The following is a 17,483-nucleotide window of genomic DNA, read 5'->3' as shown; positions in this document are numbered from 1 at the left end:
ATTAAAAATAGGATAGCACCACACTGTTGACATGTTCAATTCTGCTTAATAAAAATATGTGTATGAGAGAGAGATAAAGAGACAGACAGACAGACAGACAGACAGACAGACAGACAGACAGACATAGAGCGACAGAGATACGCAGGTGACCACTCACCCAGCGTCCCTGTTAATGTCACCTCAAGACACTGGTCGTGGCTCTTGTAAGTCAGAGACGCAGCTAAACATACTTAGGATAAGACTCATCCCTGTGGATTCTGGGACGCAAGCGGACAAGCCATTACAACAGCCAGTTCCTCTCCCACACCTGTGTTGATACTTCCCTGGGCTCACATGTGTGCACCTATCTACATCCATATTGCTTCACGACACCACTACACCAATAAAGAGAGCTCCATTAACACAGTGATGCATTAAAAAGTGACATACGATTGGGAAATGTCAGGTTATGGCAGGGATGGGCATAGAGTGTCGCGCCTGGCGGCACAGACCAGGCTAGAGCCAGCAGGAACTATCAGTTGGGTGCCAGGTTCCCGTCCGCTCACACACACTCACACGGCTCGATACCTCAGGTGAGGCACACTTTTTCTCCCGTCCATCTCTCAAGACTGGTACAAGGTGTAATTAGGTATAACATTATTTTTCTCTTAATCACGAAGATGAGGAAGGCAGGACTGGGTGTTGTATTGGGTTATAAGTCTGTCGACTACGCGAGGACATTAAGGCTGCGTGTCACTAATTCAGAACAGTCAAAAATTCTTTTAACTCCAGAAACAAGCCTTAAGGTAAACTATAAGTATATATATACCTCGAGATACTCATCTCTTGGTATATATACCATGCGAAGAAGACATCGTAATGAAATAAATATAAACACTGGCGTAGTAGAGAAAGACCAAACTAAATGAATTTGGTAAGAAAGAAACTCAAGTCTGATTAATTTTGTCTAAAAAAAATCTTACAGGCAAGAGAGTAGTAGAGTGATGGCATAATAACTCATATGTGTTTACAAAGTTTACATTATGTGTGGTTTCTGTCAAGTGAAGGATGTAAACTGATGGTTCGGTTTATAATTGTCATTGTTCTGGGTATTGTGTGCGTGTGTGTGTGTGTGTGTGTGTGTGTGTGTGTGTGTGTGTGTGTGTGTGTGTGTGTGTGTGTGTGTGTGTGTGTGTGTGTGTGTGAGAGTGTGTGTGTGTGCGTGTGTATGTATCCATCTAATTGTGGTCACAGGTGTTGAGTCTCAGCTCATGGCCCCACCCATCCGCCGGACGCTACTGGCTCCACTCTCTCCTGACTGGGGTAACCCTATCATTCCTATTGTTAAAACTATGTATGGACCGAGCGTCTACCACGTCACTGTCTAGGTCCTCCACGTGCTTACCACTCTAAGGCTGAAAAAAGTATTTCTTAACAATCATACGACTTCCAGCTGTGCCCTTGTGTACCGGAGACCCGCCTCTCAAACAGACTTACCCTGTTAATTCTACCACTCTCTCTCTCTCTTCGTTTTAGTACCACCATAATCACAACCCCCTGGTCCTTCTCTACTCTAATGTCGTTAAGTTCAACTCAAATAGCTTCTCATACCTCATGCCCTTTAACTCCAGTTAGGTTAGGGTAGGGTAGGGTAGGTTAGGTTAGGGTAACTTAGGTTAGGTTAGGTTAGGGTAGGGTAGGGTAGGGTAGGGTAGGGTAGGGTAGGTTAGGCTAGGTTAGTGTAGGGTAGGGAAGGGTAGGGTAGGGTAGGGTAGGATAGGTTAGGTTAGGGTAACTTAGGTTAGGTTAGGTTAGGGTAGGGTAGGGTAGGTTAGGTTAGGGTAAGTTAGGTTAGGTTAGGTTAGGTTAGGGTAGGGTAGGGTAGGTTAGGTTAGGCTAGGGTAAGTTAGGTTAGGTTAGGGTAGGGTAGGTTACGTTAGGTTAGGGAAAGTTAGGTTAGGTTAGATTAGGGTACGGAAGGGTAGGGTAGGGTAGTGTTAGGTAGGTTAGGCTATTTTAGGTTAGGTAAGGTTAGGTTAGGGTAGGGTAGGGTAGGGTAGATTAGGTTAGGGTAAGTTAGGTTAGGTTAGGGTAGGGTAGGGTAGGGTAGGGTAGAGTAGAGTAGATTAGGTTAGGGTAAGTTAGGTTAGGTTAGGTTAGGGAAGGGTAGCGTAGGTTAGGTTAGGTTAGGGTAAGTTAGGTTAGGTTAGGTTAGGGTAGGGTAGGGTAGGGCAGGGTAGGGTAGGTTAGGTTAGGTTAAGTTAGATTAGGTTAGGGTAGGGTAGGGTAGGTTAGATTAGGTTAGGGTAAGTTAGGTTAGGTTATGTTAGGGTACGGTAGGGTAGGCTAGGCTAGGGTTAGGTAGGTTAGGCTAGGTTAGGCTAGGTAAGGCTAGGTTAGGGAAGAGTAGGGTAGATTAGGTCAAGGTAAGTTAGGTTAGGTTAGGGTAGGATAGGGTAAGGTAGAGTAGATTAGGTTAGGGTAAGTTAGGTTAGGTTAGGTTAGGGTAGGGTAGGGTAGGTTAGGTTAGGGTAGGGTAGGTTAGGGTAGGGTAAGTTAGGTTAGGTTAGGCTAGGGTAGGGTAGAGTAGGGTAGGGTAGGGTAGGTTAGGTTAGGTTAGGTTAGGTTAGGTTAGGGTAGGGTATGGTAGGGTATGGTAAGGTAGGGTAGGGTATGGTAGGTTAGGCTAGGGTAACTTAGGTTAGGTTAGGGTAGGGTAGGGTAGGGTAGGGTATGGTAAGGTAGGGTAGGGAAGGGTATGTTAGGCTAGGGTAACTTAGGTTAGGTTAGGGTAGGCTAGGGTAGGGTAGGGTATGGTAAAGTAGGGTAGGGTAGGGTAGGGTAGGTTAGGTTAGGGTAAGTTAGATTAATTTGTTATTTAATGGCCTTTATAATTTTATTTATTTTTGTTTCTTCTTGTTAACGTCTGGGACACACGCTGTGAAGGATGCCAGTCCGGTTAAATGTTCTCCGGTGAAATATCCGTTGTTGAAGTGTTGTCGGCCATATGTCCGGAAGCCACTTTATCGAATATTGGTTCCACACTCTTGTTGTGTACTTCAAAGATAACCTTGGTTAATGCCAAATATAGGGTCGTAAATGATTCCTTGTTAAAATTCCTGAAAGCTATCTTTATATTTGCCAATCTCGAGCCTGCTGCAGTGGTTATACAGTTGAAGGGTGTCTCAGGAGATATGTTCGGACGTATGCTCACCCCGAGGTCGTTGTCTTTCAAGAATTGTTGCACTCTTTGTCCCCTGAGCCCGAACACTGTCTCAGCCGTCTTTGACCTTCTCACTTATTGTAACTTTGCCATGTTAGATCTGTACTGCAGCGTGTCCAGTTCTCAGGATAGTCTTTCCTGGTCTGCTTCTGTGTGTATTCTTCTCATTAATTTGATGTTATCTGAAAACGGAGATACATGTGTGTGTGTGTTTGTGTGTGTGTGTGTGTGTGTGTGTGTGTGTGTGTGTGTGTGTCTGTGTGTGTGTGTGTGCGCGCGCGCGCGCGTGTGTGTGTGTGTGTGTGTGTGTGTGTGTGTGTGTGTGTGTGTGTGTGTGTGTGTGTGTGTATGTGTGTGTGTGTGTAATCATCTATGTACAATTAGAGTATGGTTGCCGAGGTTGAGCCTTAGCTCTTGGCCACGCCTCTCAAATTGACCGCTACTCGTCTCTGTGAGCCGTATCATATTCATTCATAAAGCTGTGTACGGATCCTGCATCTGTCCCTTCTTTGTCAACGACACCAACCTTCCTTACCACTCTGAGGCTGAAGAAATACTTCCTAACAGATGTGTTTGTAACTTCCCTCTGTGCCCTCGTACACCTTTGTTCGTCCTTATCAAAAACCTTATCTCCCTTATTACATAACCAATAACGAATTTATAGATAAAAACATAACCATCTGTTTCTGAATTAGATCAAAATTCTAAAAATGCTGATAGTATTTCCACTTAATATAGCAATAATCCCAAGTAGAATTTTATTGAAACTCATAAACCATTTGTAAATAAAACGAACTTCTTAACAAGACACTGAACACACACTTGGGTATCTTTATTTCTGAAACGTTTCGCCAGTTATTGCGTACAGTGGTGTATATATTAAGTGGGTGTACTGGCAACCTAATAATTCGTACTGTTCCTGGGGTAGAACTTCACCAGCAATATGGTTTTTGAGTAATAGAATAATCCTCTCTAACATAAATAAGATTATCCTTCATTTCCTTCTTTTTATCTTTTGGGAGATAACGAGAATCATGAATAAAATCGATATATATTTATTTAATTTAATATCTTATATAATTTAATATCTTAAAATCAAAGTGGTTTTACTCCTCTTCATTTGAGTTACCAGTACATATACAAGATTTACAATTATATGAAGCTTTGTAAGATTAAGACATAATAATTCTTAACATATTATTATTATTATAATCAAGGGGGAAGCGCTAAACCCGGAGGATTATACAGCGCCTGGGGGGGGGGGGATGTGGAAGGCATTCAGGCTTAATTCGGGGAACTGGAGCACAGATCTAATTACCTAAATCAAGAGCCCCTCACCAACATCAAGGAACCTTCCTTGAGGGGAATTCTTAACATAGACAATTGTATACAGACGAGACTATGATGATAATCTAATCGGGAAGAATCAATAGTCTTCCAAAGAGATAACTCAAGCTAGTTATCTTTAGAAGAGACTTTTAGAATTGTCTCGTGCAAGAGACTCAGAATATATCCAATAGCTCTTAACGTACTAAGGAATATCTTTACGAATGCGAGTACGAAAGGGAGTGAACTCGAGGCTGAGGGCTTAAAACTACTCCCTCCACCAGTGACAGGTATCACTACATCAGGTCGGTCAAGCGGCTTGAACAGGTGGTAAACCTGCGGCAGAACCACTGCCTGGCAATCTAACTAGTGATTCAGAACACTCACATTGTTTATCCAATAACCTAACTTACAAGGACAACCTAACAACATACATAACAATAATAACATTTGCAACAGTAATAAAGAGTAATATTCTTATATCATGATACATGTGGCATCACGTAATAATATAAAGTCGAACATCTTCACTTTGGCTATTAATAGAGAAGTCCGCTCTATAATATTAGGTGAAACATCGCAGCGAGAACATTTCTCAACATAGTGTAGGCTGGTATAAGGTGCAACACCCATACAGCAGGTTTCCTCATTGGAATAAAGGAGAATGTAACACTGGAAACACTAGAAATAGTTTTGAGGTTATCAGTCTCTCAGATCCGGTGGGAGGTGGTCAGTCCCTGAAGCCTGAAGCATAGGTAATTTATATAAACGTATATATATATATATATATATATATATATATATATATATATATATATATATATATATATATATATATATATATATATATATATATATATGTCGTGCCGAATAGGCAGAACTTGCGATCTTGGCTTAAATAGCAACGGTCATCTTGCCATATAGGACAAGTGAAAATTTGTGTATGCAATAATTTCGCCAAAATCTTTCTGAACCTAAAGAAAAAAAATATATTTCACTGTGTTTGTTTAGTATTAAATTATTGTAAACAAATCTAAAATATATTTAGTTGGGTTAGGCTAAAATAAATTGTTCTTGTTATAATAAGGTTAGGTAAGTTTTCTAAGATTCTTTTGGTGCAAAATTATAAATTTTTGCATTAACATTAATGAAAAAAATATATCTTTAAACGTATAAGAGAACATTTTAGAAAGGACTTAATTTTAAATGAGTTCTTGCTAAATGACCAGTTTTACATATTCGGCACGATATATATATATATATATATATATATATATATATATATATATATATATATATATATATATATATATATATATATATATATATATATATATATATATATATATATATATATATATATATATATATATATATATATATATATATTAAGTGAAGGCAAATGCTGTGGTACAGGGAACGGCGGGGAGGGGGGAAGAGGGAAGGTTGGAGATAAGAAAAGAAAAATGGTAATCGCATTAAATAACTGATACGAGGTACGTGATGTATCTCAGGACAGCCTGGCCTCTCATATATGAGGAGTGCAGCAGAGTGTTCAGAGGGAGAGTGACAAAAACACTGAACACGTACAATGAGAAGCAGCAACCTGAGCTAGGGTGCAGCAGAGTGTTCAGAGGTCGACAACAATAATGAACATAGAGTGCAAGGCAGTATCATGATTGTGTCTCCTTATAAAGCATTGTCCTGGCAGACTTGTGTGTCTGGCTCACCTTCACATAACTGAAAAAAATATCGTTTTTTCTTTCTGTCTCAAGGACAATGTGTCTATGATATTTATAGGTCGTCCTCGAAGCTCGTGAGCTGACTCTTGTGTATCATTCATCCCAATTTTTTGTCCTGCTTGTCTTGGCTCAAGTCTGAATACCTTTAAGTGTTTTCAAAAATATATTGTTGTTCTTAGTCTGTGTTATAGGGACTCTGTGCTTATTTTAATTTTTATTGATACATCTGTTTGAGTGATTTTCGTCTCTAATGAGATTATGTTCAGAAATTGAACTGGTTGTAGTAAGCGTCCTTGCGAGAGGTGTCCAAGTTAGTAAATTTTCTGTTGCCTCTCCCTCAGCCCCACACGTTCTTGTTCCTCCTCACACGTTCTTCTGCCTCCACTCCTCATATGTTCTTGTTCTGCCTCTTCCTCACACGTTCTTCTGCCTCCTCCTCACACTCTCTTCTGCCTCCTCCTCACACTCTCTTCTGCCTCCTCCTCACACTCTCTTCTGCCTCCTCCTCACACGTTCTTCTGCCTCCTCCTCACACTTTCTTCTGCCTCCTCCTCACATTCTTTTCTGCCTCCTCCTCACACTCTCTTCTGCCTCCTCCTCACACGTTCTCCTGTCTCCACCTTCACACGTTCTTCTGCCTCCTCCTCATACGTTCTTCTCCTGCTCCACCCCCCCACACGTTCTTCTCCTGCCTCCACTGCTACACTGCCTCCACTGCTACACTGCATCCACTGCTACACTGCCTCCACTGCTACACTGCCTCCACTGCTACACTGCCTCCATTTCTACACTGCCTCCACTGCTACACTGCCTCCACTGCTACACTGCCTCCATTGCTACACTGCCTCCACTGCTACATTGCCTCCACTGCTACACTGCCTCCTCCTGCTTCACACACTCGTCACATCTTGTTAGTTCTGGTTTCGGGCTAACTGAAGACTCGGCGAGTTGCAAGTGGACCCTGCGGTCTGCCAAGACCCCCACCCTCACACCACCCACTTGCAGACTCACCACCCACATACAGCATCGCCGCCCACCTGTTGCCTCGCTACCCACCTGTTGCCTCGCCACCCACCTGTCTCGCCACCCACCTGTTGCCTCGCCTCCCACCTGCTGCCTCGCAACCCACCTGCTGCCTCGCCACCCACCTGCTGTCTCGCCACCCACATGTTACCTCGCCACCCACCTGTTGCCTCGCCACCCACCTGTTGCTTCGCCACCCACCTGTTGCCTCGCCACCTACCCATCATTCTGTGGCCTCTCCTTGCGTCAAGTTGGATGATGTAATGTTGCTGAGAATGTGCTTCTAGTGGCACGCTGGGGTGTAATCAGGAGTCACATCTGTATGCAAACACTGGACACCATACAGTACATGGACACACTGGACACCATACAGTACATGGACACACTGGACACCATACAGTACATGGACACACTGGACATCATACAGTACATGGACACACTGGACACCATACAGTACATGGACACACTGGACACCATACAGTACATGGACACACTGGACACCATACAGTACATGGACACACTGGACATCATACAGTACATGGGCACACTGGACACCATACAGTATATGGACACACTGGACACCATACAGTACATGGACACACTGGACACCATACAGTACATGGACACACTGCACACCATACAGTGCATGGACACACTGCACGCCATACAGTACATGGACACACTGGACACCATACAGTACATGGACACACTGGACACCATACAGTGCATGGACACACTGGACACCATACAGTACATGGACACACTGGACACCATACAGCACATGGACACACTGGACACCATACAGTACATGGACACACTGGACACCATACAGTACATGGACACACTGGACACCATACAGTACATGGACACACTGGACACCATACATTACATGAAAACACTGGACACCATACAGTACATAGGTCACATTGGACACCATACAGTACATGGGACATACTGGACACCATACAGTACATAGGTCACACTGGACACCATACAGTACATAGGTCACAATGGACACCATACAGTACATAGGTCACACTGGACACCATACAGTACATGGGACACACTGGACACCATACAGTACATAGGTTACACTGGACACCATACAGTACATGGGACATACTGGACACCATACAGTACATAGGTCACACTGGACACCATACAGTACATAGGTCACACTGGACACCATACAGTACATAGGTCACAATGGACACCATACAGTACATAGGTCACACTGGACACCATACAGTACATGGGACACACTGGACACCATACAGTACATAGGTCACACTTGACACCATACAGTACATAGGTCACACTGGACACCATACAGTACATAGGTCGCACTGGACACCATACAGTACATAGGTCACACTGGACACCATACAGTACATGAACACACTGGACACCATACAGTACATAGGTCACACTGGACACCATACAGTACATGGGACACATTGGACACCATACAGTACATTGGTCACACTGGAGAGCATACTGAACATGTTGGCATCGAATACAGCAACATCAGGGCCATGACTGAAAAAGTAGCGCTGTTCTGAAAATATCCAAGAATTCTGAAGACAAGCTTTGAAGAACTCTCAATGGTTGCCAAAGCTCTGCAAGAAGGAATCAAAATATGTCTCAACTACATTACTCCACAAGATATGTCACGGGAGTGTTACCACCACCTGACACCCTGATGGAATTGTTACAGGTACAATCACTGTGCTTCTGATTGTCTCAGGTAAGAGAGAAGCTTCTGCTCAGAGTGTGGTGGAGCGAGAGACAAATTCACTGAATGCTAGAATAAAACACTAGCATCCACTGTGGACTGTGAAGGAGAACACAGCACACTACTAGCCGGATATGCTGTCAGTAGGGAACTGGTCATCTTAAAGAGAACGGAAGTGAAGACTCGTCTCAGCCAGGAATGTTACCTATGGAGATATGGCCAAGACCAAGGGAAACACTTAGAAAGTTCTCCAGGCAACGCGACAAGCAACACAAGCACATGCTGTTCCACCAACTCAGGTTTTTCAAACATCGTCTTTGCTCACCTGCACAATGTAGCTCGCCCTGGATCCTTAACACAATAATCGGAGCAATTTTCCACCGGAACAACTGTCCAAAAATGGAATTCCACGAGGATTTGCCTTCAGCTGACGCATGTACCACTTCCCAGCATGCATCTAACAGAGAAAGACACGTCTCCTACCTCAGCTCTGCCTATTGAAGAGTCACCTATTAGCATACCTCGAAAAGAGACAGTCAGTAATCCTACCTAAGAATCAGTACCCGCTGAACAACCTCCACCAGTTGAAGAAGACACCATCATTCCTTCATGGTAGTCTTCTTACCACCAACAACTATGCCATATGTGCTCATCTACGATACCTCAGTGGGAGGATCAAGTACACATATTCCCAATCCCTCCACATCTCCTTCCAAGACCTTGACAGCACGCAAGACAGACAAGCCGTTGTAAAACACAAGAAGCACTTCATCACGTAGAGAGAGCACAAGTGCTTCCAGTAACTGTAGCGGAGAGACGTTCAACTACCCAACCCAGAACGTGAATTCCTCAAGTGAATTGATAATACAATAAAGTATATATTCCTCCTAGCCAAGAGTAGTTTCCCCACTCATCTTTCTCCTCCTACTATGATTATTTACCCATAACCTATTTTCACTGTTTCATCTTTTCCTATTTTTCTCTCCCTTTCCCGTCCACACCTTTCTTGTCATTACTCTTATGATGGTCAACTTAAAAAAGGTGGAATGGGGGGGAAAAGGGAGGAACACTCTGGTACAATCGGTGGGACGCTCTGGAGTCTGGTACAATCAGTAGGACGCTATGGTACACTGGTGATATAAGTGGCACACAGTGGTTCAATTAATGGCAAACTGACGAAAAGAAAAAGATTTCTTTTTTCATTCTGAGGTTCAGAGAGCGAGGAACAGATAAAAACAAAAACGTGAGCAGATTAGCCAGAGATGAATATGCTAAGATGAGAAGAGAGGCTGAGAGACAATTTGAAAATGCCGTACCAGCAAAGGTCAAGTCTGAACTAACATTGTTTAGCTGCCACATCAGAAACAAGACGAGAGTAAAAGAGGTGGTAATTCGACTGAATAATAATAATAATTATAATAATAATAATAATAATAATAATAATAATAATAATAATAACAATAAAAATAATAATAATATCTTTATTTACTACAAGTACATGTACAAGGTATACAGACCATAGCTGACATCAATGACATTCTACTATATTGAAAGTCGCTTGTTATGCTGAGCATTTTTGGCAAATTAGGTCAGTTTTGTCCCAGGATGCGACCCACACCAGTCGACTAACACCCAGGATGCGACCCACACCAGTCCACTAACACCCAGGATGCGACCCACACCATTCCACTAACACCCAGGATGCGACCCACACCATTCCACTAACACCCAGGATGCGACCCACACCAGTCCACTAACACCCAGGTACTGATGGGTGAACAAGGACAGCAGGTGTCTCATGGAAACACGTCACTAATGTTTTCCAGCCGTAAGGGAGATTCAAACTCCGGACCTCAGTGTGTGAGCTGAGTGCGCTAACGATCCAGCTACGGGACACCCACCTAACACTGTCGATTTCTCACCCCGCCATGGTGGCCACACACTGCCTCACCCCGCCATGGTGGCCACACACTGTCTCACCCCGCCATGGTGGCCACACACTGCCTCACCCCGCCATGGTGGCCACACACTGTCTCACCCCGCCATGGTGGCCACACACTGCCTCACCCCGCCATGGTGGCCACACACTGCCTCACCCCGCCATGGTGGCCACACACTGTCTCACCCCGCCATGGTGGCCACACACTGTCTCACCCCGCCATGGTGGCCACACACTGCCTCACCCCGCCATGGTGGCCACACACTGCCTCACCCCGCCATGGTGGCCACACACTGCCTCACTCCGCCATGGTGGCCACACACTGTCTCACCCCGCCATGGTGGCCACACACTGCCTCACCCCGCCATGGTGGCCACACACTGCCTCACTCCGCCATGGTGGCCACACACTGTCTCACCCCGCCATGGTGGCCACACACTGCCTCACCCCGCCATGGTGGCCACACACTGTCTCACCCCGCCATGCTGGCCACACACTGTCTCACCCCGCCATGGTGGCCACACACTGCCTCACCCCGCCTCACCCCGCCATGGTGGCCACACACTGCCTCACCCCGCCATGCTGGCCACACACTGTCTCACCCCGCCATGGTGGCCACACACTGCCTCACCCCGCCATGGTGGCCACACACTGTCTCACCCCGCCATGGTGGCCACACACTGTCTCACCCCGCCATGCTGGCCACACACTGCCTCACCCCGCCATGGTGGCCACACACTGCCTCACCCCGCCATGGTGGCCACACACTGTCTCACCCCGCCATGCTGGCCACACACTGTCTCACCCCGCCATGGTGGCCACACACTGCCTCACCCCGCCATGGTGGCCACACAATGCCTCACCCCGCCATGGTGGCCACACACTGCCTCACTCCGCCATGGTGGCCACACACTGTCTCACCCCGCCATGGTGGCCACACACTGCCTCACCCCGCCATGGTGGCCACACACTGCCTCACCCCGCCATGGTGGCCACACACTGTCTCACCCCGCCATGGTGGCCACACACTGTCTCACCCCGCCATGGTGGCCACACACTGCCTCACCCCGCCATGGTGGCCACACACTGTCTCACCCCGCCATGGTGGCCACACACTGTCTCACCCCGCCATGCTGGCCACACACTGCCTCACCCCGCCATGCTGGCCACACACTGCCTCACCCCGCCATGCTGGCCACACACTGCCTCACCCCGCCATGGTGGCCACACACTGTCTCACCCCGTCATGCTGGCCACACACTGCCTCACCCCGCCATGGTGGCCACACACTGTCTCACCCCGCCATGGTGGCCACACACTGCCTCACCCCGCCATGGTGGCCACACAATGCCTCACCCCGCCATGCTGGCCACACACTGCCTCACCCCGCCATGGTGGCCACACACTGCCTCACCCCGCCATGGTGGCCACACACTGCCTCACCCCGCCATGCTGGCCACACACTGCCTCACCCCGCCATGGTGGCCACACACTGCCTCACCCCGCCATGGTGGCCACACACTGCCTCACCCCGCCATGCTGGCCACACACTGCCTCACCCCGCCATGGTGGCCACACACTGTCTCACCCCGCCATGGTGGCCACACACTGCCTCACCCCGCCATGGTGGCCACACACTGCCTCACACACACACACACACACACACAATTGGGAGGCACAAGTCGAAACTGCAGTAGCCAAGATAAGGGTCCTGGAAGTTGAGATAAATAGGCTGGAGCGAGTTACAGGGGCAGTGACCAGAGAAGACACAGCATATGAAGCTGCGAGGCTGAACAGGAAGGAAGGAATTATGAATTATGCTAAGGTCACATCAATCTGCCAAGGAGGACCAAGGAGTGAAAGGGAAGATCAACTGGTTGCAGATGGAGAGGGTGATAGGTCGAATGCTGAGGCACAACAAGGCTATCAAGAGCCACTGGAAAAATCAAGGGAGAAACTGACCACATACAGGCAGGATCCAGAGCCACAGAGGGTGAGGCAATGCGAGGAAGAAAGGGCAAAATCAGTGTTTATCCATGGGCTTCAGGAGAGAGAGGAAAGGACACACACTGAAAGGAAGCAGGAAGAAAGGAAGGAGATTGAGAAAATCATAACAGAAATAGGTGAAGAGAGGGACGAGATTGTAAATTTTCAGAGAATAGGGGGGTACTCGAAGGTGAGAAACCGACCAATCAAGCTGATTCTCAGGACGGTAACAGTGCGGAACAGGATCCTCCAAGAGAAACCACGATTGAAATACTCGGAAGAGTACAAGAGGGTGTTCCTAGACAGAGACAGAACAAAATCAGAACGACAGCAGCTGAGGGAGAGGACAAAAAAGCGAAAGGAGCTAGGAAAAGAGACAAGGAGGGAACCAGCAGAGGTCTGTCAGAGCAGGACAGAACAGCAAGGGCAAGCACACACACAACTACTCTCAGAACCATACAACCTATCACACCATCCCAACACACCCTACAATCCATACCCACAGCCTCCACCCAACACCAAGCTATAGAACCCCACAGTATGCCACCAGGTCTCCCACCCTCACAGGCCCCCCAAACCACAGTGTTGGAAAGGAAACTGAAGGTATGGTACACAAACGCTGATGGAATAACAAATAAGTGGGAGGAGTGGCAAGAAAGAGTCAAAGAAGCATCACCGGACATCATAGCTCTCACAGAAACCAAGCTTACAGGTATGATAACAGATGCCATCTTTCCAACGGGATACCAAATCCTGAGGAAAGACAGAGGGAACAGGGGGGGTGGAGGAGTGGCGTTGCTGATCAAAAATCGCTGGAATTTTGATGAGCTGGAGAGAGAAGATAGCGGAGAAGAAAGTGATTACATAGTGGGAACACTTCACTCTGGAGGTCCCAAGGTGGTAATAGCAGTGATGTATAACCCACCACAGAACAGCAGGAGGCCAAGGCAAGAGTACGACGAGAGCAATAGAGCGATGGTTGACACACTAGCTAGAGTGGCCAGAAGAGCTCATGCATGCAGGGCAAAGCTCCTGATCATGGGTGACTTTAACCACAAGGAGATAGATTGGGAGAACTTGGACCCACATGGGGGCCAAGATACTTGGAGGGCTAAGATGATGGAGGTGGTACTGGAGAACTTCATGTACCAACACGTAAGGGACACTACAAGAGAGAGAGGAGAGGATGAACCAGCAAGGCTGGACTTAGTATTCACCTTCAGTAGTGCAGATATCGAGGACATCACATATGAAAGACCCCTTGGGGCCAGTGACCATGTGGTTGTAAGCTTCGAATACACAGTAGAGCTACAAGTGGAGGGAGAAGCAGGAAGGCCAGGACGAATGAAGCCAAACTACAAGAAAGGGGACTACACAGGAATGAGGAACTACCTGAACGGGGTTCAGTGGGACAGAGAACTGGCAGGGAAACCAGTTAATGAGATGATGGAATATGTAGCAATAAAATGCAAGGAGGCTGAGGAGAGGTTTGTACCCAAGGGTAACAGGAGTAATGAAAAAGCCAGGATGAGCCCATGGTTTACCCAAAGGTGCAGGGAGGCAAAAACCAAGTGTGCTAGGGAATGGAAGAAATATAGAAGGCAAAGGACCCAGGAGAATAAGGAGAACAGTCGTAGAGCCAGAAATGAATATGCACAGATAAGAAGGGAGGCCCAAAGACAATATGAAAATGACATAGCAGCGAAAGCCAAATCTGATCCGAAACTGTTGTACAGCCACATCAGGAGGAAAACAACAGTCAAGGACCAGGTAATCAGGCTAAGGAAGGAAGGAGGAGAGACAACAGGAAATGACCGGGAAGTATGTGAAGAACTCAACAAGAGATTCAAAGAAGTGTTCACAGAGGAGACAGAAGGGACTCCAGAAAGACGGAGAGGTGGGGCACACCACCAAGTGCTGGACACAGTGCACACAACCGAGGAAGAAGTGAAGAGGCTTCTGAGTGAGCTAGATACCTCAAAGGCAATGGGGCCAGATAACATCTCCCCATGGGTATTGAGAGAGGGAGCAGAGGCGCTATGTGTACCCCTAACAACAATATTCAATACATCTATCGAAACAGGGAGATTGCCTGAGGCATGGAAGACAGCAAATGTAGTCCCAATCTTTAAAAAAGGAGACAGACATGAAGCATTAAACTACAGACCAGTGTCACTGACATGTATAGTATGCAAAATCATGGAGAAGATTATCAGGAGAAGAGTGGTGGAACACCTAGAAAGGAATGATCTCATCAACAGCAGCCAGCATGGTTTCAGGGACGGGAAATCCTGTGTCACAAACCTACTGGAGTTCTATGACATGGTGACAGCAGTAAGACAAGAGAGAGAGGGGTGGGTGGATTGCATTTTCTTGGACTGCAAGAAGGCGTTTGACACAGTTCCACACAAGAGATTGGTGCAAAAACTGGAGGACCAAGCAGGGATAACAGGGAAGGCACTACAATGGATCAGGGAATACTTGTCAGGAAGACAGCAGCGAGTCATGGTACGTGGCGAGGTGTCAGAGTGGGCACCTGTGACCAGCGGGGTCCCGCAGGGGTCAGTCCTAGGACCAGTGCTGTTTCTGGTATTTGTGAACGACATGACGGAAGGAATAGACTCTGAGGTGTCCCTGTTTGCAGATGACGTGAAGTTGATGAGAAGAATACACTCGATCGAAGACCAGGCAGAACTACAAAGGGATCTGGACAGGCTGCAGAACTGGTCCAGCAATTGGCTCCTGGAGTTCAATCCCACCAAGTGCAAAGTCATGAAGATTGGGGAAGGGCAAAGAAGGCCGCAAACGGAGTACAGTCTAGGGGGTCAGAGACTACAAACCTCACTCAAGGAAAAAGATCTTGGGGTGAGTATAACACCAGGCACATCTCCTGAAGCGCACATCAACCAAATAACTGCTGCAGCATATGGGCGCCTAGCAAACCTCAGAACAGCATTCCGACATCTTAATAAGGAATCGTTCAGGACCCTGTACACCGTATACGTTAGGCCCATATTGGAGTATGCGGCACCAGTTTGGAACCCACACCTAGCCAAGCACGTAAAGAAACTAGAGAAAGTGCAAAGGTTTGCAACAAGACTAGTCCCAGAGCTAAGAGGTATGTCCTACGAGGAGAGGTTAAGGGAAATCAACCTGACGACACTGGAGGACAGGAGAGATAGGGGGGACATGATAACGACATACAAAATACTGAGAGGAATTGACAAGGTGGACAAAAACAGGATGTTCCAGAGATTGGACACAGTAACAAGGGGACACAGTTGGAAGCTAAAGACACAGATGAATCACAGGGATGTTAGGAAGTATTTCTTCAGCCACAGAGTAGTCAGTAAGTGGAATAGTTTGGGAAGCGATGTAGTGGAGGCAGGATCCATACATAGCTTTAAGCAGAGGTACGATAAAGCTCACGGCTCAGGGAGAGTGACCTAGTAGCGATCAGTGAAGAGGCGGGGCCAGGAGCTCGGACTCGACCCCCGCAACCTCAACTAGGTGAGTACAACTAGGTGAGTACACACACACACACACACACACACACACACACACACACACACACACACACATACACACACACACACACACACACACACACACACACACACACTCGCACACACACACACACATACACACACACACACACACATACACAAACACACACACACACATACACACACACACACACACACACATACACACACACACACACACATACACACACACACACACACACACACACACACACACACACACACACACACACACACACACACACACACACACACACACACACACACACACACACACACACACACACACATACACAAATGCAGATGGACTAACGAATAAACATGAGGAATGGCAAGAAAGAATCAATGAGAAGTCCCCAGACATCATAGCAGTTACAGAAACAAAACTTACGGAGACAATAACAGATGCAATCTTCCCACCAGGATACCAGATCATGAGGAAAGATAGAAGGGGCAGAGGGGGAGGTGGGGTTGCTCTGCTCGTAAAAAATAGATGGAAATTCGAGAAAATGGAAGGCATAGATGAGACGGGAGAAAGAGACTACATAGTAGGTGCACTTCAGTCTGGGGAACACAAAGCGGTCATTGCAGTGATGTATAATCCACCACAGAACTGCAGGAGGCCAAGAGAGGAATATGAAGAGAGCATCAGAGCAATGGTGGACACACTTGCTGAGGTGGCAAGAAGAGCTCACTCCAGCAGAGCAAAGTTGCTGGTTATGGGGGATTTCAACCACAGGGAGGTTGACTGGGAAAACCTGGAGCCACATGGAGCCACGTCCAACATCCACGCCAGGATGTTGGACGTGGTGCTGGAAAACCTCATGCACCAACATGTTAAGGACACTACCAGAGTGAGAGGGGAGGATCAACCAGCAAGATTGGACCTTGTGTTCACCCTGGGCAGCTCAGACATTGAGGACATCAAGTATGAGAGTCCCCTAGGAGCTAGCGACCACGTGGTTCTGAGCTTTGAATACATAGT

The 17,483-nt window shown here is 46.9% G+C and overlaps 1 protein-coding gene across 2 annotated transcripts in view; it reads left to right on the top strand.

Annotated features, from left to right (window-relative positions):
* Positions 1-411: 411 nt before the first annotated feature.
* LOC128694894 (uncharacterized) overlaps positions 412-17,483 on the top strand; it is a 79,719-nt gene continuing 62,647 nt past the window's right edge. For both annotated transcript variants that reach the window (XM_053785255.2, XM_053785265.2), the window contains exon 1: positions 412-572. The gene's annotated coding sequence lies outside the window, so the exon portion shown is untranslated. The remainder of the gene's footprint in view (positions 573-17,483) is intronic.

Source organism: Cherax quadricarinatus, chromosome 14 (genome assembly GCF_038502225.1).
Source record: "Cherax quadricarinatus isolate ZL_2023a chromosome 14, ASM3850222v1, whole genome shotgun sequence".
Classification (NCBI taxonomy): domain Eukaryota; kingdom Metazoa; phylum Arthropoda; class Malacostraca; order Decapoda; family Parastacidae; genus Cherax; species Cherax quadricarinatus.
Note: the sequence above shows the minus strand (reverse complement) of the source record. Positions and strands in the feature narration are given on the sequence as shown.